At 42.1% G+C, this 27,758-nt stretch overlaps 1 long non-coding RNA gene across 2 annotated transcripts in view; it reads right to left on the reverse strand.

Annotated features, from left to right (window-relative positions):
• Window positions 1–27,758, reverse strand: part of LOC135419058 (uncharacterized) — a 95,048-nt gene that overhangs the window by 35,676 nt on the left and 31,614 nt on the right. Inside the window, exon 1 of one of the 2 annotated variants that reach the window (XR_010432807.1) lies at window positions 19,679–19,807. The exons of the other annotated variant lie outside the window; for it this stretch is intronic. This is a non-coding gene — a long non-coding RNA (uncharacterized LOC135419058). Of the gene's footprint in view, window positions 1–19,678; window positions 19,808–27,758 lie in introns of those variants that run through there. 2 annotated transcript variants of the gene reach the window in all.

A 27,758-nucleotide genomic window follows, 5' to 3' on the forward strand; every position in this document is an offset into this window, starting at 1 on the left:
TCACTGCATGACTATGCACGATCACGGGAAGATGAGTTGTCTGAGAGGGTGCACGACCCTCTCACCTTCAGTTTAGCCAGCTGCACTCACTATGGGTTGGCAAAAGCCTCCTGGAATGCATTTGAAAGGACAACACCAGACCTGGTGTGGAGGTGCAAGGATCCATGAGTCCTGCCTGATTTTTTGGGTAAAGCCTGAAGCCTCACAAGAATGTTCAGCTTAGGCCTCATTGCCCACTTTTTAATAACTCCAGGAAAAACGGGTAATTTTTTATCCTTATATGGGAATATCTCCGGTGATAACCAAAACCACCTTTGCTCACCTCAGACACGGTAGATTTCCAAAATGACAGCTCCCTTCCTACAAGGACCACCAAATACTTGGGGCAGTCAGCAGGATTTTCAAGACAACCCTGACTGCCAGAAGACAGTTCTGCACTCTGAATTAGCATTAAAATTAAACATGTCATCCAGCCAAAGTCTTCTGTTCTCTGGCATGAGACAGATTACTACAAAAAGAGAGGCTGCTGTCTGACCTGAATTCTTTTTTACATCTTCCCAGTGCCATGTGCTTGTTCTCCACATAAACAGTCCGTGCCACTGAATTCTTGATGTTGTGTCCACCTGGAGCAATGAGCTCTGTAGCAAAAGAGTAATTTGATTTTAGCCAGAAGCCACTGCATAGTGTAGGAGGATATTGTCCACTCTGGTGTTGTCTGTTTGGTGACCCTGAACAGGTAGTGTTATCTTTTTTTGTCTCTTTGTTAAACAGAGATACTGGCACTGACCACTCTTGTAAAGTACTTTGACGTCTACCGACAATAAAACGCCAGGTGTTGACATTATTGTGCAGTGAGCATTTACTCTCATCTGCTTTAAATCTCTGCCTCCTTCATTTTCATTGAATAACCCCTTTGTTCCTGCATTATGAAACACTGTAAGTAGACTCACAACTGCTCACAGAAGTGAAAACTGGACACAGACTGACAGAGAGCACCTCCTGCGGAGTAGGACTTCCAGGGGTGAAACCCCAGCTCCATTGACCTCAGTGGGAATGCTGCCAAGGGGTTGCCTGCTTTATTGCTGATTCACAGTAAATAACAGTAAGAAAAGCATTTCATAACATTTTCTAATCTGCTTCTTGAGGGTTTAGTCATCCCAAAAGTCACTATGAATAAAGATAATTCTTCCCTTTCAACAAATGGATCCTTCTTATAAAACTCTGCCCAGTTAATGACTTTTTCACTGTATGGTGGAATTTTTGTTTTTCTGGTGAAGTTACCACCATCTGAGGCCAAACAACACACTCAAGCTCAATAACCTTTCACAAAAATGAGCGATGATGTCTGCTGCTCATTTTGTGTGTTTTTTGCCCAGTACGGTCTCTGAGGAAAGGAAGAAGGTGCCAAAACTGAAATAAGAAAGATAACATTGGTAAATGTCAGAGCTCCCTGGTGAGTGCAGAGGTCTCAAAGACTTGAGAATGCTGAACAGATGACTCACTGGGAAGGGTTGCTGCACGTCCTGTTTTTGACAGATGGGACACTAACTTATTGTATCTAGGATCCTACATGTTTATGTTATTATAGGACCATCTAGAGGCTTTAATACTGAAGGAGATGAATTTTGAGGCTTTGTGGGGTAGAAGTTATCATGCAGGATGAGGGAACCGGATTTAATGTAAAACTTTGAGTCCAAATCTTTGCATGAATATTTTTGAGTTGCTTACAGCCAGATTCTGGCTTACAGGTGCAGAAGGGCATCTTCCTTACTGAAAAGACAGATTCTGTCATAGTTATACACACATACATGCCAGTTCTCCACTGAAATACTAAATATATGCATTGAGTTTCTTATGGAGCCTGCTACATTTCCTAATCATTTGGATTCATACTTTACACCTGTTCTGAGCTTAACTGGACAGTGCAGAGATTTTGCTGTAGTCCCATGAACAGATCCCAGAGTTATTTCTTTTCAGGTCAGTCCAAAAGCAATTTTTTTATTTTATTTCTGGCATTGAAAAGTATGTCGCATTGTAAAATTAAACATAATTTCCAAGTGAATAGGCAATGTATCCTCTATTTGAAATGCTGAAATAACAGTCCAACTTTCCCATATTTCTCTCTGTGTTTTCAGCCAAAGCCATTGGCTGAACACAGAAGTACATGAACAACCCTAAATCCCACCCTATTTTTAATTGAGTTCACTATTAAACAAATAAATAAAGCCCCACAGCTCTAATGTAATGATGCTTGTGATGACATTTTCCACATTCTGCTCCAGATCTCCACATCATTTATCCCACCATAAGCTAACGTAACATACCCTACAGCAGGATGAAGAGTTTGGAGTCTGCTACTGTCTGTGAACTAAAACAGACCTGGAGTGAAATCCTGACCTCAAACAATAGCAGCTTTGCCACCAGCAGAAGTGGGACCAGTTTATTAGCCCAGGATTTCTAACTCGGGCATTAGAGGCTTGTGTTTTTGACAATTTTAATCCAGAAGCCCTGAGCTCACTACCATCATCTGTGGATGTGATTACATGGGCAGACAGGATAAAGCTGGAGTACTCAGAGTATTTCAGCTCCACTTCTGCTTCCAAATGTGAAGCTGTCACTCAGCTGGTCCTGTCCAGCCAACTAATTGTTCTTTTGGGGACTAAGTCTTTTGGCAAACATGCCCCCGTGGTCTCCCATTTAACATGGTGCTGAAGGAATACAAATTTGTCGACTTCCCCCTCCCCTTCTTATCCAGTTGAAATAATAAATATTTTTCTCATGATTTATTGGATTTCAGTTTGTTGAAAAGATCCTCCAAACAAATGAAGTTTTAATGGCAACAAACACCAGCCGCAGCACATTAGAAAATATAAACAGCAGCGGAGACCATTAAACAAAAACCACTTTGGATACAGCTGACATAATGCTCAGCAATCTTCACCTCCTGAGGCCAGGGCCCTTGAGAGAGGGTCACAGCGAGTCCCTCACTGGAAAAGAAATCTGGAAGGATCACAGATTTAAGTCCTTTGAATGCATAAGGACTGCAGGAGACACTTCGGAAGTGACCAGTCCAGACTTTGGGCTATTCAGGACCACTGGCAATACTTTGACCATAGAATCATAGAATTTCAGAATGGTTTGGCAACTTTAAAGACTGTCTAGTTACAACTCCCCCTGCCATGAACAGGGAACCTTGCACTAGACCAGTTTACTCAGAACCCCAATCATCTTAGCCTCGATGAAAAGATTCATTCCAGAGAGGAAGAGCCAAGGCAGCCCCCACACTCTCTGCTCCCTTCCCCCTGTTTTCCTCACCGCACATCTCTTTTTGCCAGCCCAGTCCAGCCCTCCAGCTCCCCAGCTCTGTCCTGTGCTCTCCTCCTAACAAATGGTCTCCGAGTGGAGCTTCATCTCTGCACAGACACCTGCACAGCACCTGTGTTGGAGCCACCCAACACTGCCTCACACATGAGCATGTTGTTCTGAATGAACCTTACTGCAAGAAGGGCTGATGAGCACGTTTTCGCAGCCCAGGGAAAGTAATTTAGGTCATTTTGCTCTGCTTTGGAAGATGGATGTGCCACCTGTGCACAGGTAACAGGAGTCAGCACACGGCTGGGTACCACAGAGCAAACATCACCCACTCCAGGGAGCATCCAGTGTGCCCAGATCCCATGTCTGTCTCCTTCACACATCTGTCTCAGCATGGGTAGAAGCAAGTAAGTTCTGTGTGCCTGGGTTTCCTCTCAGTACATCCCTGGTTATTCCTCTGCCCTCCCATCACACCGGCCAGCACAAGTGATTGTGCAATCACTGTTAAAGCCAATGCTGCCAAAACAAACAGATCCCTCAACTATTTCTAGTGGGATGATTTTTTCTGACTCATTTTGACAGTATCAGAGTAGAGAGTGAGTACTGATACATCTGGGTACTCAAGACTGGGGCATGTAGAGATCAGGTGGAGAGACAAAACACTCTGTTCCTTCACAGCAATCACATCCAAGTTTAAGTGGAAAGAGACTAAGAAGAGATATCCAACAGCACAACTGCCTTTTGTCAAGCCAAGTCCAGGGCTGTTTTCTGCTGCACAAATCCTAGGGTGTCATCTATTCACAACGTTTTCTTAACTCATAGATGCTACTTTAAACAGCCTGGATGAGTGCACAGCTGGGTTTGCCACCTTTTATTCAAACAAGGGAAGCATGGACCAGTAATGTGTTCCAGAGACTGGAAATCAGGATGTTTTGATTTGAGATAAAGTACAAAACATGTGTGAGTGACCAAAGACACCCTGCCTGAGCCTTTCAGGAAATAAGTGGTTTAAGACTTTTTACCATAAGAGCAAGAGTTTACTGTCAATAAACCATTGTTTACTGTCTACACAAGAGCTGTGGCTACTACTTTATTCAAACATTCATATTTTGTCTACTTAATCCATTCCAAGTCACTGCAAACAATTTCCCTTTCATCAGTTGTGGATGCCTGGGAAAGAATCCTGTCTGTCTATAGGGAATCCGAACTGCACCTTGACATCCCAGCACGTCCAGGGCTCCAACCTGCACCTCCAGCCCTGCATGGGCACTGACCTGAGCAGTCACCTCTTCCCTGCTCCCTTCCTGGCTCCAAGGGCAATCAGCAGGATTCCTACAGCACTGTGCTGTAGGAATGAAGCCTACCTTCCAGGAGCATAGCCCCTGCCTGTACAGCTCATGCAAACTTCACATTTGAGCTCATCCCTGGAGGTCCCAAGCTAAACCCACGGAGTACCAGCATGGTTCAGATAGATGCCACTACCTGAAAAACACTGAGTTTCATTTAAATAAAAACAACTATAAAGCCCAAAACAATTCACAGCAAAAATCTAGTTCTACTCCAACCTCTGGGCTCACCAGAGAAAGACTGACCACACTGGGAAAAGTCATAATCCAGCTGATTGTAAACCACATTCCAAATACTCACAATCAGATTGATTTCATGATTTAGAAAATCACTAAGTCATCACTGTAAGCACCATGCTGTGTTGTGTACTGAAAGACACTATAATTAAACTGCAGTTGACCAGAATTCTTTTAGGAATAAACAATGTCAGGAGCACAAAGTGGCCAGTGTGGATTCCCAAGAGATCAGGCAACAACTGTTGTGAAGTAAAAAACATTCATTTGTTCCAATTATGAGCATGATAATTTTGTTTTTAACTGAAGATCAGGACAGGATTTGGGTTAAGGAGAAGGCAACAAGCAAGGAGAATGAGGTAGATAAATGAAGGTAATAAAAATAATCACTTATAATAGCAAGAGAGAAAAACAGAGAAATCAAAATACATTCACTGAGGATGATGTAGATATAACCAGAAAGAGCTGAAGGTTCTGCAGTGAACAATCCCACACTGGTAACAAGCCTAATCCAAAGCCCATTGAAATCAAGGTCTTTCCACTGACTTTGCCATTTGTAACTGCACGACAAGTAAAACTTTTCCCATTACAGACTGTCTGCTGCAAAATCTTTTCTGTTTCTCTACACATTTTTCCACTGTTCTTAATAAAGTAATTTTCTTACATTATGTTAATATTTAAAAAAAAAAAAGAAAAGAGAAACCCTTCATAAATACACAATCAACCCTGAGGAAATTTTCCTAAAATAATTTTTTAAATAAACTGCTCTGTGCAAACTTCAGTCACTTCAAAATGTGCTTTGAAACTGAAGACTGTGGAAAAGTTAAAGAAGTGATTGCTGATAAATAGTTCCATATGATTTATCGAATATAATATCCTTCCCCCCACAACAGAATGCTTTTTTAGATCTTAGGGCATGGACTTTTTGCCTGCTAGGAGATGTGTGCTAAGGTTTAATAAGGTATTTATATGCTAAAGAGATTCCTCCAGTTCCAGAACAACCTATACCTACCCAGCATCAGTATTACTGTCCTAAATGAAAATATCCTTTAGGATGAAACTGAACTAAACTGGTGGAGTTGTACAAAAGTGACTGCTAGAAAATACTTTAAGTGTTCCTCCTTGCTATTGGAGCAGGAAAGATGCTCTTTTTTACTTAGGTTATGGCAACACCCGAAGGTTTATCAGAATTTCAGCTAAATTGCACAGAAATTTTCCTGGAGTCTGAAGGACAATGGAAGTTGTCACTGCCTCGCAGCTGCATCAAATATATATGATATAATAGCAGATGGAAAGCTTTAGATGGTAAGATTACAGAGTACTATCTCTTGATAGCAGCTCTGAGTAGCCAGACCCCCTCCCCTCTTTCAGAACAGGTCATGTAGAGCATTTCAGTATATTGCTCTGGGCCTTAGAAATATGTGATCTGGAAAGACTCAGTGTGTAAAACAAACCCAAAACCAGGCACCTTTTCAGCTTCCCTGCGTGGTTGTATTGCACCAGTTGCCTTACAAAGCACTTGGAAGACATCCCTGCATAAGCTGTTAAACTCTGTTTTAACACGTGCATAGATACTTCACGCCGGCTGTACAGGATTAGTGCTTTCTGCCAGAAATTATCCAGGTTTAAACAGACACAGGCACATCCATATACAAGATCCTCAGGTGTAACTATCCTCTTTATCCTGCCAGAGCAGCACAACTTCGTGCTTAGGAAATGCCTTCAAAACAAACAGAGCAGGAACACAAACTTTGTGCTTGGGTTATTGCAAATCATGTGAGGAACTGGAGTATAAGGACTCCAAACTGGCTTTACTTAGGACACGTGTAAACCAACAGAGGCCTGATGTCTGATGGCCTGATGCCAGCAGCTCCAGTCCAGAAGCCACACACCTTAGTAGGATGAAATCATGCCATGTGCTAATCCAGCCTCTCACAGAGCCCTGGATCTGGCCATGATCCCCAACCCCACTCAGACAGAATGCAGGCAGGAACAGGCAGATCCATCTGTACCAATCTGTCAGATGTGAACTTAGATGCCTTTAGAATGCTTGGAAGGACACGAGGAGTGTTCCTTTCCAAAACCCTTGGCAAGGAAATGGATGGGCTGAGCTCTCTGAGCTCTAAACAGGAAACCAGTTCTTCACTCTCAAGTGGCTCTATGAAAAATATCATCCAGAAGTGACAGTAATGCCTCTGTTCTCATGCAGCGAGAGGATGCCAGAAATTCAGGTGAGAGCACTTGAAAGTCCCAGAGGCAAAATACTGACACTGAGCAGAATGGGGCAACTGAATTTCAGGTTTCCCTGGATCAGCACAGCTGCTACCCAACTGCTAGGATCTTCCACAGATACCAAATACTGGGCCGTTAGGAGGGTCTAGGAGGAGAAGTGAGAGGGAAGGGAAAAATACCATAAATGTTCACCCTGAAAACCTTCAAAATTACAATCAGCATGAAAACCCTTTCTTTAGATAAAGGTGCATTTGAATGGGAAACATTGTCTCATTGTGCCACACATCTCTGCAAAGGCACATAAATGTCCCCAGCTGTCCCCGTAGACCCAGGACTTTGCTACCAAATGCTCTTTCAGCTGAAATGGGGGGCTGGAACGAGAAGACCTTTAAGGCCCCTTCCAACCCAAACCATTTTGTGATTCTATGGACAGAGAGGTGAGGAAGAAGCCAGCTGAGTACAAACATGTGAGACTCACTCACGTTTCGTGTTCTTCTGTTTGTTATAGGAAAGAAAGCCTGAGTGTGGGTGGGCTGAGAGCCCCCCACTCACGCAATATGGAAACAATAAATCACAGGCAGCCCTGAAGAGCCACCCTTGATTCTTAAATGAGAAAAGCCCCCTTTCTCCTGACTCTATGATGGTATCTGCCATCTTAATCTCAACCCAGCACAGGCTTCTTGGAAAGGGTCTCACAACCCATAAAGCTCTCCCTGGGCAGGGAAGCCCATGGGTCGGAGAGAACTGGCTGAACCACTCAAGTCTGTTCTTGCTTGGATGATGTGGTTTTAGTCTTGACTCCACATTCACTTTTGCCTCTTGACTACTACATCACTAGATCCTGCTTTGGCTAATCCAAATTCCCATCACAACTCAGTACATGCAAGGAATGTCACATCTTTCAGCACACTAGTTCTGCTTCACTGACTACAACAGGCATCCTTTGAGGCAACTGCTGTCTCACCCTTCCTTGGCACTTTTTACCTATCTCTGCTTTTCACGTTTCTCTTCCTCCTGAGATTTCCCGGTGGGGACCTCTGAAAGTCCTTACTGCCCAGCACAGAGCAGGGATGAGAGGAAGATGCTAGAGTTCATTGATCTCATTGTGGCCAAACTCACGCTTCAGACAAAAGTTTCTATAATTCCTCAGCCATCCCTCCATTCCCTGGAAAGGGGTCACTATGTTGATTTATAAACTTAGGAACCAAATGCCTCTCTCAGGCCTGGTGAGTAAACAGGTCCAGCCTCCCCAGTAGCCTCGTAGAGCTACATATGGCAAGCAGAGCTTCACAAAGGCTTTTGTCTACACTTCCCATCAGTCAGACCCTAGGAAGACAAACTGTGGCCAAGGTTACCTTATCAGTGACCCCCAGCCTCTGGCCTTGCTTCAGTAGCCCCCAGAGATCTCAGAGTGTCCATTCCCAGCCACACACAAATACTCTCCCCTGCCAGGTTTTCTGTCCTGGTAAATATTTCAGTCCTTTTCCCTGGGAAACAGGGGCTGCAGAGCATGGAATTTAGCTGCATTAGCCTCAGGGGCATCCCCAGAGGGAGGACATTAACCTGGAATCAGACATTTTTCACTTTTCCTCTATGCTGTAGACTTTTCTAAGCCTACCTGCCAGTTTGGTCTCAGTGCCCAAGGAGGTGAATGGCATCCTACTGTCTCCATCACCCAGACACATATGGCATGTCCTCAGAGGAGTCAGTCAGGGACAGGGGACGTCCACCCTGTGCACTTCTACCATGAACAACAACCCTTGCTTGTATCTCCTTTCTGCCTGCCTCAGTAGGAGGCTTTTGCTGGTTATTTCTTGTAGATACAAGAGTCCCCTCTGCTATCCTTATAAAAATGAAATATGTGCTGCTATGTTTGCAATTATGAATGTTTAAATGAAATCTTAATTGCAAGAAGAAAGTATTTTTAGTCATATTTACACTACCTAGAATGAATAATGACAATTCATATTATGTCAGATGTCAGTGTTTGTTGTTGTTGCTGTTGTTGCTCTTTTGACCAGCTCTTAAACCATAATTGAAGCCATTTATAGAAAAAAATTACAGTGTAGTCTCTCTTTCTTTCATTTTTGCAATTAAAATCAAGAAGCTAAACTCTGCCCTAGCTACAAAAGAGTTAATGTAAAGAATAACAGTGGGAACCATGCTCTTCTCAAAGGGATATTTATTTGGTTTTAAAGAACTCGTTCTTCATGCAAAGAAAATGAAGGTTGGAAACAGAAGAGAAACATCTGCCTCCTCCAAAGTTATGAGAAACTGTGTTGCACATTCCTAACCTTTCTCCTGTCCTTTTGGCCAAAAATCAATTACTTTTCTTTTAAGGTAACATATACATCTGGGCAACTGGGCAACTAGCACATAAGAATCACTCTTCACAGCAAAACAGAAATACATTAACTGAAAAGAAAGGGCATAATATGTTTTCGCTTCTGGGAATAAATTTTTCAATTACCAGAGAGACATCTTTTTAAATGAAAGATCTGATTTTTTCTGTTCTTTAAGACCTGGGGAAGGTACAGGATAGCTGCAGCAGACACTTAATTGCTTTGAGGTTTGGAGCAATAGTCAAAAAAACCTCTTTAAAACTCTTTTGACATAATTTGCCACTTCACCCCACCTCTACATAGAAATACTTAGCAAAATGTTAGTTCCTTTGAGACTGATGTCTATCTAACAAAAGATTTCAGATTTTTACCCATTTCTGCTTGGACTGGGGGTGGACATGTCACCCACAGCCCCAGCAACACAGGTTTGAGCCTTGCTCTCAGTCATTTGGGCTGAAGCATCCATCTGGATATGATAAGAAATATGGAGGAAACTGAGCACGAGCTCACGTATTATTTACTAAATTCTATGGCCCTGGACATTTTAGCAGGGGAGAACTGGAAGAAAAGACTCTCAAGAAATTCTAGCATATCCAAAATGTATTACCAAAATATTTTTATGCTTTCAACAACTCAAACTGAATGGATATTTTCATTTAATCAAACTGCTTTTCCATCTTTTCAGCTGCCTTTCCTATCTATCTAGAGGCATTTTTCTTGACTGGCTGAATACAACTGTAAAAACATCAGACTAAAGCACTTAAAGACACCAAATAATGCTTTTGAGAACAGGTAGCTTTACAGAGTCCAGAAGGAAATAGCTGAAAGCTAAAATGTTTGGTTTATTCTGCAGGAGTGGGGCATAATGAAAACAGCTGGAAACAATTTTGATGGCAAGCTTCTTTTATACATCTCAACATCTCCCTAACCTCAGCATTCACCTTGAGTACAAATTGCCCCAGCAACTTGCAGTCCAGGATTAAGAAACTATTGCTTATTTAAATACAGATTTGCTGGGGATATCCACAGGAAATTTGAGGAGCTACTTACTGAATGCAGACCATTGTTTGTGTTACAGCAGCACGGAGCAGACTCCAGCAAACCCAACACAGTGTGCACGGTACTGTACAAATTTTGGAGGTACCCTCCTGAGCTCAAATTGCCATAATTTTCCACTATTACTACATCACCTAAGTGCTTAGATCTTCATGTTGAGTTGAAAAGCTCCTTTTTACCCCAAAGCTGTCCCAACCCCATGCAGCTAATACCAAAAAAAAAAAAAAGAGTTCTCATCAGCTGCAGCAGATGGGAGCTGCGGGCACAGAGGTGAACGTGACTGGTTCAAGGTTACACAGGCAAGCTCTGGCAGAGCCAAGAGTAAATCCACATCTCTGGCACCAAAGCCTGTGTCACAACCAAACCCAGTTATTCCCTCTGATCTTTCTTCTCTCTTGCTCACATAAATATTTGCATGGCTAGAATGAAACCACATTGCATTTTTGTCCCCTTAGGAAAAACAACAAGCACTTAAAATATTTCTGTAGTTTCCCCCTCAGCCTTTTAAAGGAGTTGGTGGGGAGAATATGTTTTTATTTTTCTTGGCAAAGAAGAAAAGAAGGAGTAGCGCAGGTGGAGTCAGATTCCCTGAAAGCCCTTCATTCTTCAGCTCTGCCTGCCCTGGCATCCCTGCAGGACAGCTCAGGTGAGGGGAGCAGGTCAGCAGCAGTAGGAAGGTTTCTGTAAGTGAGTAACATGAACATTTTCATGGGAAAGTTGTATAATCCATGCTGGATTACCCCTGCCAGCCACAGTTCATTTAAATTGACCCACATCTGATTATAGTACAAGCATACACTGAATGTCCTAAGCAGAATTGTCACGGAGGATGAACGTGATTAATCCATGCCTCTCTGTCTTTCCCAGGAGCAATGAGAACAACTCACTCCCTTTAAAAACCAAGCAGGGTCATCTCTGGCTCTGTCAGATGAATTTCACCGGCCTGTGCCAGCAGCGTGTTCAGCTGCAGTACAAATACCAGAACATGTTCACATCCACACGAAACAGCCCAAGGTGGAAAAACTTCCCACTTTGCTCCAAACCTGCCTGACCCCTCTCTTGGGAGGATGGCTGGCTGATTTCACAGAAACAACCAAGCCCCCTCCTAGCAAGAAGAGACATGAGATCTGCTTCACGGCTGCTTCCCTGCAAGGGTGCACAGGGGGAGATGGAAGGCATGTATGTCTTCAATATGTTTGCCCATTTCCAGCCTTTACTCCTAACACATGTTTCTTCTTTTATGCAAAACATGTCTCTCCTGTTTTCTGTCTCCCTGATTTCATTTTAAAACGCAATATTTTTATGGCATGAAGAGATAAAGATATGAGGAGGGGAGGGAAAGTGGTACAAAAAGCAATTAAGTCTGGTGACTGGTTATTGTAATGCACTAAGGAGCAACCAAAAACATTTCCTTTGAAAAAGGGGCCATTTCTCCTGCTGATATGCTCAGGATTTTCACAGCTCCCATTAACACAACTGGAAACTATCCACGTAACACTCTTGTCTCGGTCAAAGACTAGACTATCATGTCTGAGATTAATAGAAACCTTTAAAAGGAAGAAGTAGCATCATTGCTGGATCACTCCAGCCTTATCAGCCTTTTATTAATTCATATTTCTGCTCCAAAGTTCTTGTATTAATACATGAAGTTTCAAAATGGAGGCAATAAACTGCTTTAAGAACCTCTATTGAATACATCTACGCTGAGCAGCTGAGCAGAAAGAAATACAGGGGACCTTGGAAGTTCTGCTCTGGAGTAAATGGGTCACAAGGTCTGGGTTTTATAAAATGTACTTTGGAGATTTCTGAGATTTCAGGAAATTCATATCTGTCCATTGATCCAAACCCTGGGGCAAATACTGTGGCACAACACTTCCAGGATGGTATGTCCTCTGCTGTGTGACACATCTAATACTGCAGATGTCCCCACAATTTTAATTAAACCAGTTTTATTGGAAATAGAGAAGTCCTAGTCAACAAAATTTTCTGTGATCTATGAATTATACAGAAAAACTCAAACTAGAAACTGAGTTAAGTCTTTCTCAGGGAAAGCACTTCAGGCTGGGAGCATGTGATACCAGGACAACCTCTTCTTCCCAGGCTGTGGGCAGCTCCACTGAGAACGTGCACCTGTATCCACGATCATTTTTAACTCAGGTTCAGTCCAAGGCCTGCTACACTGGCCTAGACCTTGACACACCTTAAGGATGTGCTGAGCCACCCTGATTCCACCTGTGCAGGAGTTTTTCAGCTGCTCCTGTTTTCAAAAGCAGCTGAAACAAGAGCTTCCTCAGAAATCACTCTGAGCCGAGAGGGTCTACCAGACCCCTCATTGCAGCCACTACTGCACGAGGGTCATCTCCCAGGAACATCACACAACCTCAGCACAGGGTCCTGTTAGTGCCAGGAAGGATTCAGGGAGGTACAGGTCCCTGGATGCCATGGACTGTGAGCGCATTCCCGAGCACTGACAAAAGCCTTGGTACTGGTGATGGAAGTTAACACAAGCTGCTACAAGCTGGGACTACTTGTACTAATCTAAGTCATAACGTTAAAACAAACTATTTCCGGACTGCAATTATTGCACCTCATAGAGAAATTGCACAACACTGAAATTAACAACTGCTCAAGTGCATTTAATTACTAACAGATACCTTTAAACTTGTGGTTAGGAAACTGTTAGCCATTCCTGAAGCATGTGCCCCACAATTCAGTCCCACTCTGAAGCATTTTCAGAATCTGCTGATCCATAAAACGTACCATTGGAGAAGGTTTGTTTTGGCAGAGGTCTCAGTTCTGTCCAGCAAACTAACGGTGTCCGTTAACACACCATTACATACCTCGTTAACATACTTGGCAACTGGGATTTCCCCTCAAGAATAAAGAAATCACGTGTAAATCATAATTATTGTCCGCCTGGCAGTATCAATCATCACACACAAGGCACTTGTTCTAATTCTTTACCCACAAAATAGTTCCTTGCAAATGCAACTGGGGCTGTCCTTGCACATGGCACCTTACAAGGAAATCACCAGCCAAGCCCATGTGCAGTGAGTTTGTTACAGGCAGTTCCTATCAGGATGCAGAGCCATGGAGAAACAAATTGTGTTAGGATGACAACAACGTATTGTCATGATATATATGAGACAGGGATCACTTACAGAGCAATCCTTGTCCTTAATATGTGTTTCTTCCAAATAGCCACTGAAACCTATTTCTTTTCCTCTCTAGATGTCTTAGGAAAACAATTAATTAAAAAAAAAGCCTCATCTATATCCTTACAAGAACTACTATGTGAGTGTGCATTCCCCTTCACAGTTTTTGCACAGACCTGTTTTATTCCAGGTGCTGTTCAGCTCCACAGGTATAGATCAGGATTGACTCGCTTTCTTTGCTTAGTCCATAAGCTCTTTGGGATGCCTTTGGGGAAACCTTGCACAGAAGGTTCTCTTAGTAATGGATTTCAGCACTAGATTTTTGAATGAGTTCAGCTCCATGCTGCGACACACAAATTGCAAGCTGGGCTTTCAGGAAAGCTCAGAGCTGGTCCTCTGCTGAGTCTGGTGCTAAGAAAGGTGGCTAAAAGATGACAGTAAAAACTAGTCCTTCTTTAAGGGTGTACACAGGAGGGTTTGGTCTCCACTCCTAGAACTGAGATTTGGGACTGGTGGGTGAGATTTCATTCCTTGAGTTGACACGCCTAATCAGGTAACAAAGATTTTCTCACATCCAAAGTCATTCACAAGCCTGTGGGTTGAACATTTTAAAAACACAGCAGTGATAAAATAATAATACCAACAATATCACCAGCAGAGGTGGCTGCCAAGCAACATTATCTACTTCATGGTTTATGACATACATTTGATAGAAAACACTTGCAGCAAGAGAGATTGGCATTACAGCCAAGGAAAAAATTCCACTGTGCAGTTAGTACAAACTGAGGGTGGGAATCTCAAGGGCCGCAATTTGTCAGGAATGGGACAGAATAACAACCATCACACACCTCTCAGAGCAACATTGTACTGGGGCAGAGACAATCTGGCTAATCTTGAGATCCTGCTTTCTAGAACTCTGATTTCCACTCTCTGACACAAAATGCCAGCATCATGAAGTGCACAATCCACTGCCCTGCTCCTCCTTCCCTCGACAGGAAAGGGTGAATCAGTGTTCACATCAGGTGATGAAACACCATTCACAGCATGCTCCTGTCAGTCCCTGGCCTTCAGGGAGGAAAGTAAAGCAGTCTGGACTCTCCAACTCCGTTGCCTGTGCTTTTGCTAAAGAAAGAGAATTCCAAGAGAATTCATGCTTTCCCCACCACCCCTTGCCCTGCAATGTAATGATGAGAAGTTGGAGACAATATTTAGACGTGAAAACAAAACAACAAAAAAGAAGAAACGGGGAATCTGCACTGGAAAGATAAAACTTCTTTCACAATTTCAGCTCAGGAGTCTCATGACAGTAAAGAATATATTTGTTTTCTGTGCTTGCATTTACACTTCATCTCTGATTCCTTCCCAATAGTCCCACCTTGTACTGCTTGTATAAAAAGAGATGTACTAGAGACTCCAACTAGAATGTATAGTATTTTCAGGCCTTGATGGAAATCTGCAGTATATTTTCCAGGCTCGTAAATCTCAAGAGAAGTGTTTCATTATTCTGTTCAGGCAGTGTGGAATATCTGAGCTACAGATCCTCTTGGACGTTTCTTCTCTAGGCCATTCCATAGACAGGCAACATTTTGCATTTCAGAAGTGCCCTTAAATTCTTTCACCAGCCCATTCCTCTTTAAACAGGTTGGAACTGAAAATTCCTCTTTCAAGTCCCTTACAACAAATTGCAACCTCAACATTCCGGTCTGAAAGAACCATTTTTCCTCTTCAAGCACTTTGCCTTGTAGGGCAATGAGGACAAAAGCCATGACCTTCTTCAGCAAATTCAGGACACCAGAAGACAAAGCAAACAGTTTTTACAGTGTTTTGTTTTGCTGAGGAGGAACATAAACAGTTTTCTTCAAGAAAAAGCAGCACGGATTCTGATACCTTCACTGTAAGTTTATGGATACATTAGTTAGCAACAGGTCAAAGTTGTGAAGCTTTTCTATAGATCCAAATTAGCTTTGTATTTGGTAGTCCTCGGTTCAGGACCACCTCATCTAGGCACAAGGATCTGTGAGATCCTTTAATACTTTCGTATAAGTGTAAAGAATATTAAATCATCTTTGCTATTAAGCCATCTGGAAAATGTAAGCTGCATTTTAGGAGTGACCGTATGAATTGTCCAAATGCAATACATTTTTCCAAGCTATTCTTGCTTAGGAAACAAAGGAGACATAGAAATATCTCCTAGGGAAACAAAGTTCTTTCTTATGACCTAAAAATCAAAACGGTTTGGCCAAAGAACACCAAGAAGTTGGTGCAGAAACCAGACTCCTCGCTCAGTGCAATACATTATCTCAGAACCAGTTCTGCAAGAGCCATGTTGTTCAGATAACCACCCTCTTTCTTTCATCTGTGTCACAGAAAGGCATTTCAACCTGGGAGGAAAGTATTCCAAACTTCTGAGTAGTACTCAGAAAAGGGTCCAAAATGTCAGCCAGAAAGAAGTGGACATGGAGCAATTTGCACAGTAGTCCAGTGCACTTTTGGACCTGCAAAGACACAGACTGCAATTCCGAGGAAACTTGTGAGCTAATGGGAAGCAGAAGCAGTGCCAATTTGCTCATAGAGGAAGACAAGTGAGATGAGAGAATCCTCTTTTATGTCCTTGCTATAAAGCTTCTGTCAGAAGAAGGGAACTAGGGGAAGCAGGGTAAACCAATTAGGACTAATCATCAAGCAATAGATGAAGATTTGCTACACCTTTTCCATCTGCCTTTTTAGAGAGGGCAGGCCTATACTCAAAGATGAAGTCTTTGACCTTAAGTGATGAATGAAAACATAACTGATAATTCAAACCTGCCATGAGGGAAGTTTAAAGAAGGGTTGCCCCAAATGGTTTCAGTATGTTCAAAAGCTACTGCCAGGAACATGGATACTTTTTTTCCTGTGTTTGTTGGTTGCTCTGCATTTAAAACATCTCTGTATGTTTGTTTTTCTTCCGGTCTTTTGTGGTTGCTTTGTAAACATCTGGGCTGGTTTTTCAGTCCTTTGTACAAGAAGAGTGTGTGTGTTAGTTTTGCCAATGGCTCTTATGTAATGTTTGTGGGGATGAAGGAATTGGTTAAAACAGTTCCTTTGAAAAGCCATCCCAACACAAAACCATTACAGGAATAGCTCATAAAACATTCTCTTCCCCCTTGCATATTGGACCATCAATTTCCCTGACTAGGTTTAAAACAGAGCCCTCTATTTTGGAAGTGATCAGTCAATATGACATTTACTTCTCGTAATCCCATGTTTCTGCTGAGTGTCATGGTGATTATAAGTCACTAAAGGACCTGTATGCACTTTCAGTCTAAATGAGCTGGTACAGAAGAGTACATTTACCAAGAAGGTGGTCCATGCATGTCTTCTCTAGCATGGAACACCTTAATCCAGCACAGAAATGTTAACCCCTCCCAGTAGTGTAAGACTGAAATTTAGCAGCAGAAAATAAATAGTTCAATTGCATTTTCCTGCAACAGTATGATGAATTGACAGCAAAGTTCCTAATTCTTTTAAGCTCCCCTGAAAGCCCCTGCAGTTAACATCTTTATGATACTTCAAGCTAATTCTCCTCCAATAAGTAAGGAGTTTTGGAGCTTTTAAGACCCAAGGAAACACTTTGTCTGTCAAACTCTACTTTCCTGTACAATCCAGATCATAAATTTTTACTGGAATTTCCTACTGTAAACTCAAGGATTTTGGTTGTTCTGTAGCAGGTTTTCAACAAACATTTGGTGTGAATCAGACCTCCCTTGCTGGTGCAGAGGTCCAGCCCATCGTGGCAGGAGAGCTCTGGACACTGAGAGAGAAAGCTCTGCAGGAAAGGGGAGCTGAACAGGCTGAGAGTAGACAGGGGCTATGTGGCTTGCACATTAAAATCTGTTAACAGGCTCTTTCCTTAGGAAAAAATAATCTCATTTCACAGACTTTCATGATTACAGTGTTCCCTCCTCCTCCATTCATAAATACCCCCACAAAGCTCAGTCTTCTTAATTTGCTTGGTCACAAATGGGAACAAGCTGCACTTTCTAAATAAATATTTTATGGGGTTTTTTCCCTTCTCTTCAACAACAGAGTTCATGTAACAGATTATCTGAACCAAATGGGTTTACAGTTCCCTACTTCCCCAGTTCTTCTGCAGTAAAACTACCACAGCAGAGACAGATCACACTTCAGTTCCAGCAGTGGAGTTGAAGGAAAATGTGGGGTTTACTCCACTTTGAATTTGGGTCATTTACCCACATTTTATGTACTGCTAGACCATTAGGCAATAGCAGACACAGCCCTGTTTCTCAGGAGCTCTACATGCTTTCATTTCACATCCATGTCCCAAACATTATTCAGACAGGTACAGTTTTAGGGGAAGAGATGTATTTCTACATGGCCTGATTTTAGAGGACAAGTGTGAACACAGAGCTCTGAGACAAATCAGTGGTTACCTAAGCACAGCCACAGCTCAGTGCTTTACACCTTTGCTGGCTCCCTGTGGCTGGGGTTGCAAATTGTATTTGTCAGATACACGGAGGAAAGAAGAAGTGAAAGCAAGAAATGAGAAAATTATGCTGTCACCAAGAAAATGTTATTCTGATTGTTACTGAAATAAAAGGTAGCAGATAAATCTGTAATGATGAGGAAGGACAATTATGGAGTGCTACAATCCTGACCTGAAATTTCCTGAGTTCATACAACTTTTTGAGCTTTGTTCCAGGTCACCGCATGATGCAGGAGGTATCTATTCTGGTTTCTTCCATTATTTCCCCCCCTTTTATACCCCAAAAAAATTTTAAAAAATTAGGGTTATGATTCAGACTGAATATTCATAATAGAGTTCTATTGAACAGGGAGGTTGGACCAGATAACCCACTGTGGTCCCTTCCAACCTTACCCATTCTGTGATTCTGTGATTTTATAATATCCCAGCCAACATACAGGAGTTGCCCATAAAAGACTACATGACTTAACTATCATATCTATACTTGTCCATGTGTGCATGAATCTAGGCCTCACGTCTTCTTTCTCACTGTGTTGGAAAAATTCATTAAAGAATTTCAGGATCAGTGAAAGAAAGTGAAGGTAGTGGAATCAAAACTTCTGGTTCTGTCTCAAATTAACTTTCTTTCTGTTATTTGACTTATTATTCATACAGGTGAAAAGGCACTTTTAGACAGCCAGGCATTTCCCTGAATGAAGAATAAAAACACATCAAAAGGGAAATTAACACACATTGGCAAAGACCACACAAAACTAAGACAGCAAATATTGCAGGAGAAAAATCCCCCCACCCTCCTCCATGATGCCCTGTCTAGTTCATACCATAGATGCCAGCACATGAGAGTGACAAACATACTATTGTAACTCCCTGATGATGGAAATTCTCACTCTGTTTTGGAAAAACCTTGGATGATAAACATCATGGCTGACAGACACCCCACAAGTGACCCCTGCAGAATTCCATCCCCAGGTAGCAAAAGGTTAGAAAAACATCCCTTCATAATCACTGTGTGAGACTGATTTGGTAAATAACCATGAATCCCTTCAGTTTCTTGCTTGAAAGATCATTACTTTCCATAGTGAAGGTACCTTACAAATCCAGAACCATGGGCTGGCTTAATTTGCTCATGTGCTGATCACAAAGTGATGTGATACTCATAGGAGCAAAAAGGAAGAAAGAAAGAAAAAAGCTTTGAAGGTTTAAGCATAGAGCAACGAAGAAAGATATTAAAATGAATATGGCAATAAATTACAGGAGATTAAAGGACTGTTAAAATCAAAGAACTGAACTTTGGAGAGTGCTGGTTAAAAATGCAAAGCAATAGTCTTGCACACCAGTCACGAGGGGTCATAACTCAACAGTATGATGCAAAATAATCATGAAGAAGTAGAACTCAATGAAGTAATAATGGTAATAGTGGCAAAACCCCTGAGGTCTGTGAGCCAAAATGGGAATTTTGCTCCCATAAAGTCAAATTTATAAAAATATACATATGGAAGTAACTAAGCCAAGCTCCACCTTGAAGAGTGAAGGCTTTTTAAGCAGGAAGCATGTTGGACTCCTTTCAAGAGAACAAGTGAATCTCTCTACTTCGAACAAGGTCTTCAGGAAAGTCTAACCTGTAGATTCTCTGTTTCCACTTTTCTCAATTTCAGATCTGTTTGCAAAGCACAGAGAGATCAAACGTGGATCAGTTCCCAATTGCAAGACTAAAACTCCAATTCTTCTATCTGTATATAAATTCAAACTTTGACAAAATCTGGGGGAGCCTATATTTCACTTTTGTTCATCTCTGAAGATCTCAAGGGTAGAACAAACACTGCATCTTCGAAGTCTGGAGTGTGTCCACAGTTCCAGAAACAAGGCGAAAACATGTCTGTGTCCAGAGCTGAGGGAATGGCATTTGAATATTTGCCAACGGGAGAAGGAATATGAAATTCCAAAAGGTAATGTTTTTATCTTGCTTTTAGGCTGAAACCTGAAGTTCCATAGTTTATTGCAACAACCAAACACAGGTTTGTTGTTTAAAAAAAAGGAAACAAAACTCTTTGATCAGATCTTTTGCACATAAACTCTGTTTCCACAGAAGAGACTAGTTTGTTGAAAGCCAAATGACTATCAAACAAAAAGTCTGGATTATGACAAGAGGTCTGATTTAGTACCTTGCCAAAGCTGATCAGATTAGCACTGTTCTTTCACACAGACAGTGCAGACCCCAGATAAGGCCTCAAATATTCTCGAGGGGACCCAGCACCTGGAGATAACTAATACAGAGCCATTCCTGTGGACACAATCATGGTGGAGACACCAGGTGCCTGCTAATCCTCCCACTTCCACTGTGGCTGTCTGAGTTGCTCCTGATGTACATGGGCACATCTTTGACCAATTGTTACAAAAAACATGACAGTGCACGGGTAATAAAACTAATCAGGCCAGAGGTAACTGAATAAAACATGACTTCATACAGAGTCCCTCTTGGTTTTGAACTGTCAAGTAGCCAAGGCTACAGCCTGTAGCTGCATGAGGTGCATAGCTGAGATAAACAACCACTGGTGACATTTTAGGCCAGCTGAGGTAATAAATGAACATTGACCTCCATCACTATCTCAGATGAGTGGAAAATACTGGTCAATTGGCAACAAGTTTCCACGAGCTGACTTAAGATAACAGATCATGCCCTGCTTTTTCTGTGTTTTCATTCGGAGTTTTGAATAGCTTTTTGTTGCAGAAAACCTTTAAACCATAGAGCACACACAGAGCTCCAAGCCATCAGAGCCAGAACTTGAGTCAGGAATGCTCTGACCTTGATACAGGACAGATACAGGGCTGTAGATTACCATTTTTTTTTCCATGCCAAAATGAGCTCCCCATGCTGTGCTCACAAGAGAGGAAGTCATGATAAGCAATGTTTACATGCAGTGCAAAGGTCTTTAACGTGAGGGCATGTCCAGGGTCTGACACCATTGTCTGACCCAGCACAGACAAGATCCAGAGATGCTGGGCGGGCCACTACAAGACAATTTTCCCTGAGGGATGCAATGCACTCTTTAATGGAGATGTAGAAAGCCCAGCATGCCAGCTCCCTGTGGATACCTGCTCCAGCCCTTGGGGCAAAGCTATGGACCACAGAAGTGCCCTCAGCCCACAAAACAGAGGTCAAACAGTCTGTGGGTGAAGCTGTAGGTGGAGAGCTCAGCTGGGAAACAGATGCACACACACACAAAAGAAAAAGCATGCCAGAGGGTGAGGAGGGGAGGGCTGTTTGCCTCCCACCAGAACAAGCCTGAGTGTCTCTGAAAACCAAATGAAGCCAAGAATTGCTGTTGCATGCCATGGTCTGATCTGCATTGACAGCCTCTTTTCCTCAAACTGGGTACCCACTGGTGAAACAAAAGTTTTACCTAGAGCAACCTCCCTAAAAGTTGGGGCATCCTCTTGTTCTGCTAAGCAGGGTTGACCAGAAGTGACATGTAAACTCTGTTATGTTCACCTGCTGCAGGTCTGTACACCAGGAAGAGGAAATCTAAGGTCATCCAGATGAAGCCAGGGGGATAAAAAGGCAGCATTTACCAAAATGGCTGCAAAATACTATATCAGACACTGGAATATCAATGTGAGTTGCCCAGTACAAAGAAATCCCTGAGGCAAAAGAGTCAGGGTAAAGAATTATCCAAATCTGGTCCAAAGGGTCTTTCAAACACCCATGTGGCTCTTCAAATAATAAACAGGTTTGCCTACAGGTTTATGGATTGGACAAGAGTTTCAGAACACGACTGTGCTCAGGTATTACCCAGCCATTCCCTCATACCTGGTCCGCATAAAGCATTTCTGCTACAGTGATAGTCCAAAGAGGATTCTGTTCCTGCCTGCTCTAAACCCTTTCAAGGATGGGAATATTTCCTGCAGATCCATCTTTCTTTTCATTTTGAAATCACAGAAACAGAAATGGGATTTTCTTTGGCAGAGTTTCTTGATTTGCCTTGCTGAAGATGGAAGAACCAAAGCAAATGAATCAGGAGCAGGATGAGTAAGTCCATATCTATCCAGTTGATAACCATCTTGCAAAGCTGAGGGCAAAAAAGTACATTCTCCTGTATTGAATCAGGACATCATAACTACAAAGTGTTCCAAGTTAAACACATTCAAAAACTGTTTGACTCATGTTTCACATTTAATTCTAGATCTCTAAAAAAGTTTACAAAAGCAAAGCTTGCCTGGACTAAACAACTGAACTGCACGAGGCACGTGGCATTAGCTCAGGCTTCTTTGGCCAGCTTTCTAAATGAAGTGTTTGGAAATAAGAGAAACACACAGATTTGGAAGTGGAATGGATAAGAGATTTAGTTTCTCCTTTTATAACAGAATCCTGGGTAAATCTGAAGGAGCCTGCAAAGCTTCAACAAGACATGGCTTAAAAGCAGCAGCAGCTCTGTCCACATAGACTAGAATTATTAAAAGCAAGGCAAAAGAGAAAGGTTCAACACACTGCTGGAGAGCTGCCGAAAAGCCCACAGTTGTAATGTAGTGTTTGGACTCAAATCATGTTAACAGGGCAAAATAAATCTGCAGAGAGTAAGACAAAGTCTGAAGAGAGGGGATGTAGCCAAGAAGGCCCAAAAACTGGTCACAGATTCAAGTGGTAGGTGGTTCAAAAGGGAAGTATTTGAAATAAAATTCTATATAGTAAAAGCTGGCTGTGCTTATGGTTTATTTTGAAGGTCATACATGCATTAAAGTACCAAGGGAGCAAAATCTGAGTGATCAAGAGAATGGCATAGCAAAGAGCACTGTAAAGACTTCATTTCCCTCACAGGTTCTACAATGGGCAGCTCAGTTATTGGCAGTGAGGATGTTATTTCTAGTGTAAATATTTCACTTTCAGCACAGCTGAACTGGGAGGGATTATAACAAGTAATGAATGAACCTCCAAATACTTCTCCAAGCCAAAAAAACCCAGTGATGGCATGCAGAGCTGAATCCTTCCAATCATCCAGAAAGAGATGGAGAGGATTTTGCATGACTCTTAGTAATTACTACTTCCAAAACTGCCAGAGATGCCTTTTCCCACACATCTTGGTCAAGGCAATTATTCTTCCAGGTTCTCACTCTTGGCCCACACCTCCATTGTCAAGTCAATGGAAGAATGACAACATCCACCAGCTGCCTGGACAACATCCAGCCTGGATTATTACAATGAGCTTGCATGAGAAACAGGATTAGAAAAGCAGGGAAAGTCTACTGATAAAGCTGCCCCATTTGTTTTGATTCAAGATATTAAAGTTGTTCAGTAAATATCTGTGGTACGTGGGAGACTTCCCTGCACCCTGAACAGATCCATGGCATTTGATCAGTTTCTGCTTTATTGTAAAATCGGAGAGCTCAGGGGTGATGGCTAGGTCAGCCTCAGTGAAGGTTTTCTAGGCTTAGCTTTTGTAGGATTTTCTCCTTCGTGCACTACTAAATATTCCTAGAAATCACCTACAACATGGTGGGGATGGAAAGTTCTTTGTGTAGGATATCACTTTTTAATTTATGGCACATCATAATGTTCCCATTCCTTGTAATAACATAACCTAGCATCCATACTCTCTTAAAATATGGTCCAGCCAGATGGCTTTGCATATTTACAAGTCTAGCAATGAAATATTCAATGTAGCAATCGCTTATATCACATCCATTTTGTTAAAAGCTCTCAGGCGTATTCTTCCGAAAACTGAAAACATCCCCCTGAGCTGAAAACACAGGATAACACTGACTGTGCACAGTGAGTTGGGCTTGAAGAATTTATGAATGAAATTGTAGAGCATGGCTGTTCATCCTGCAGTGTGCAGAGAATGGACCCAATGACCTGGGATATTCCCATGAGCACTGCTTGCCCATTTCCCTGCTGAGTTCATACAGGATCACACCTTAGAGATTAACCAACTGAGATGTGTCTGGTTGCACCTGTGGAAAAGGACATGCTAACAGCTGATGGCTGGCCCTTGTGACAAATGAGATAGTAGCAGACAACATTCTCTGTTTTATTATCACTGTCATAATATGGCCACCTCCCTGGCCTTATGGCCATCGCTTTGGTCTACTTTTAGAACCGTTGTGGTCTCACTGATGTCACATCCAGGCAGAACCTGAGCTCAGGAACTCCTCTTTTCTATTCCGTTCTGCTTCTCTTTCTTATTTGCTTGCAGGCCCCTAGCAAAACAAATTCTGGGGAGCAAATTTTGGATGGCGAGATGTGAAGAAACAAAGCAACGTAAGAGAAGTTAATTTTTAAGAAACCCAAAGACAGTGCTTGGATGACCAACAACCCTCCCATGGCTCACAGTACAGCCTATTTTTGTGAGAGAACAGAGATACTTTCTTCTGTCTTCCAAAGGTGTTTTCTGATCTGCAGAATCTTGTGACAGATGTGGCTTTTGTTCCCATGCAAATAAAGCATTTAATCCTCACCTTTAGCCCTGGTTTTGGACATGAGGCAGGTGAAAAACTGAAGCAGTGATTACAAACTGTTCCCTGTTCTGGGCAGAATAATGGCTGCAGAAAACACAATCGCAAGTGCCAAGCAAAATGGCTAAGATTAGTATTATTTGTCATTACAAGTGCAGAAAGAATACTAGCTGCCAGAAGCTCTGTGCAAGGATGTGAAATCCATATTTCTTGCACTTTTTTTTTCTGTTTTGACAACTAGAAATAATATTTTTCAATTGCTGGATCAACCCAAAAGTTATGGCAATGCAGCCTTAAAGGGATTCACAGCCCGCAAGACCAGCAGAGAGGCAGGGCAGTGAGCAGCTCCACACACCAACTTTGACCATTCCTGTGGACCCCAGGCCAGGTTCTGACCTCATTCAGATCCAGATAAATCCACAGCCATTTCAGTGGGGCTGTGGGGATGTGAGATCAGAGTTTGGCTGTTGTGTTGGCTGAGCTGTGGCTGGTGGGCACTTGCCAAAGAGCTTCGTAATGGATCGTGTAAACACCAGGATTGTTCACAACAATTATGTAACCTGCAGTTCCACTGCTTTAGAGAAGGATTTGGAAAAGGCAATGATCTCCATGGCTCCACCCATGTGCCATCACAGAGATCCTGTGTCAGGTCCACTCCTTCTGAACACAGGTGGTGTTGTTTCTGAAATTACACATGAACACTCTGTCTCCTGGCAGAAAGGGCAGTGCAATAGCCCAGAGTGAAGCAGTTCTCCTGACCACACAGCCACAGTCCTTACCCTTTCCAGCTCATCAGCCTCATGTCTACTCATTCATCCTGGCCAGCATGGAGCTGTATGGTTTGGGAAGAGCTCTGGACTCTCTGGAGTCAGCTCAGCTCAGCTCAGTTCAGCTGAGCCTGACACAGCAAGGGAGAAAACTCCTCATGTAAAACAGAGACAAAGGGATTCCTTAGGCCACCTGGCACATGGGTCAGCAGGAAGTGAAAACAATGAGACTAGGGACGGTACTTCTTGAGTATGGTCTCAACAACCATCCTTGTTCATCTACTACACCAGCAAATTCATAGCTATCTAATCCTTACATGCTACTCCTGTCTTCTCCCTCCCATTCATACACATCTTTATCACCATGTCAGACCCTGCTCCAGTCTTCTTCCCTCTCAGTTTGTCCCATTAAGTCATGGCTGGTGACAATAACTATAAGAAAAGCCCAAATTAAGAAAAACTATATTCTCATCATCATCATCATCATCATCATTCTACTCTGAAAGAAAACTGTCCACGTGCCTCAAAGTTTAGTCTGATTCCTCAACCTTTTGCATTCTTCAAGAAACATGACTATGTTGTAACATACTAGAAGATTTATTTCTAATATGAAACTCATATTTAGTATTGGTTTGGCAGTGGTAGGAAGGAAACCACAGGCAGCTGGCATGGATTAAGTGTTAGTTGCTTGATAAACCTGGAGTTGTCAGAACTTCCAACTTCCCTACTGAATCTGCTGCCATCCAGACCTAAACATTTGAGAAGGATGCCTTTTGATGAGCAGGGGTTTGTTCTTCACATCTTAGCTGCAGGGATACCAGCAAGAGATATATGTTTGCACACATAAAATTTCTATTAAAAACAAGAATTGCCTGCAGCTTCTCTAGCATTCTCACTGTCAGCTCCCTGGAAACAGCTTTCGATGCATCAACAGTACCCTTCTGAATCCTTTCAAATTATGAATATTACAGACACAGTAGCTCATTGTTTCCTGGAATAGCTTCACTATCTGAAATTTCCACTGTTTCAAATTAGGGAATTCTGAGTCTTGTTCCTCATAATGCCAGAGTCTGATTATTCACTAGTATTAAACTGTTCTCTAAGGGAAATGCAAAGAACTGAGGTTCATGATGCTGCCACCTGAATGACTGTGGTGTTTAACACAGTGCAAAATCTGAATTGGATATTCCAAATTACCAAATTCACTTCCAGTGACTCACTGCAAGTATTGGAGCTTTAAAACCCTCATTTGCTAGTAAAACACTGGCACCCAAGTGTTTCCACAAAGCTGACATGCAAGGCTTTTGAACATAGGCCAAACAAATTAATTTTGGAATTTGAAATAACATCCATAAGGATTTTTTCCTATTTGTTCAGTTCTAGTCACCATTTCTTACCGACACACCTTCTGACTTGAAGTAGAAATTAAGACTCTTTAAAATGTCTTGCAATTATTCATTTATGAAGTGTGGGACAGAAAAACAAAAATTTATTGCCTTAAAAATGTCAGTGCAGGTGTCTTGACAATCTCCATTCTCTACCATGTATCCAAAGAACAGTCTTTTGCTATCCCTCTAGTCCATGAAGAACTGCTTTGTCAGCCTTGGAAACTCCAAGCACTCAACCATCAGGACACTTTATCCTTCAGCAACTCCCAAGGAAATTATTCCATTTATAGACCAACCAAAAACAATAACCAGAATATTCTCAAATCTTGCCTTTTGTTATATATGGCTCACAGGGCTTGTACTTTTAAGCTTTTTCCTGTAACTCTGAGTTCAACAAACTTTTAATTCCAAAAGCACCACAGAATCACTTGATTCCAGGAGATGGTGCTTTAAGAAAAGAAACTCCAGAAGCAGTAAGGAGACCCAAATCCTTACCAATAGCATTGAGGTGTGTCCACTACATTTCACAGCATAGTCAGGGCTTTCTGTGTCTTTCTCCAGTGAAGTAAGAAAGCAGATTTACTACGAACAAAGTCACCTCTGACAGATAATCACCACAAAGCAAAGATGATTAAACAAAATCCATCTTAAGAGATGTGGGAGGTTCCAAACATGGCATACTGCTTGCTTGTCATGGGAGAAACAAGTCAGAGAATAGGCTTACATTTACCAAGTAATCTTGGATTTCACAGCTTTAAATGCAATTATATGCCAGATTTTTGTCATCCAACCTTCCATTAAACCTCACATACTAACAGCGTTGTATGCCAACCCTTGAAAAGTGACTGCCACTAAACAGTTTGCTTTTCCTGGCAACTTTACAAGTGATTCCCACGAGAATGGAGCTGCTCTGGGCTCATCCACAGCAGCTCCAATTCACTGAAGGCTAGTGAGGAATTGTGCATACAGCACCAGTTTTGCACTGGAATCTATGGA

Source organism: Pseudopipra pipra, chromosome 9 (assembly GCF_036250125.1).
Source record: "Pseudopipra pipra isolate bDixPip1 chromosome 9, bDixPip1.hap1, whole genome shotgun sequence".
In the NCBI taxonomy this organism is placed as follows: domain Eukaryota; kingdom Metazoa; phylum Chordata; class Aves; order Passeriformes; family Pipridae; genus Pseudopipra; species Pseudopipra pipra.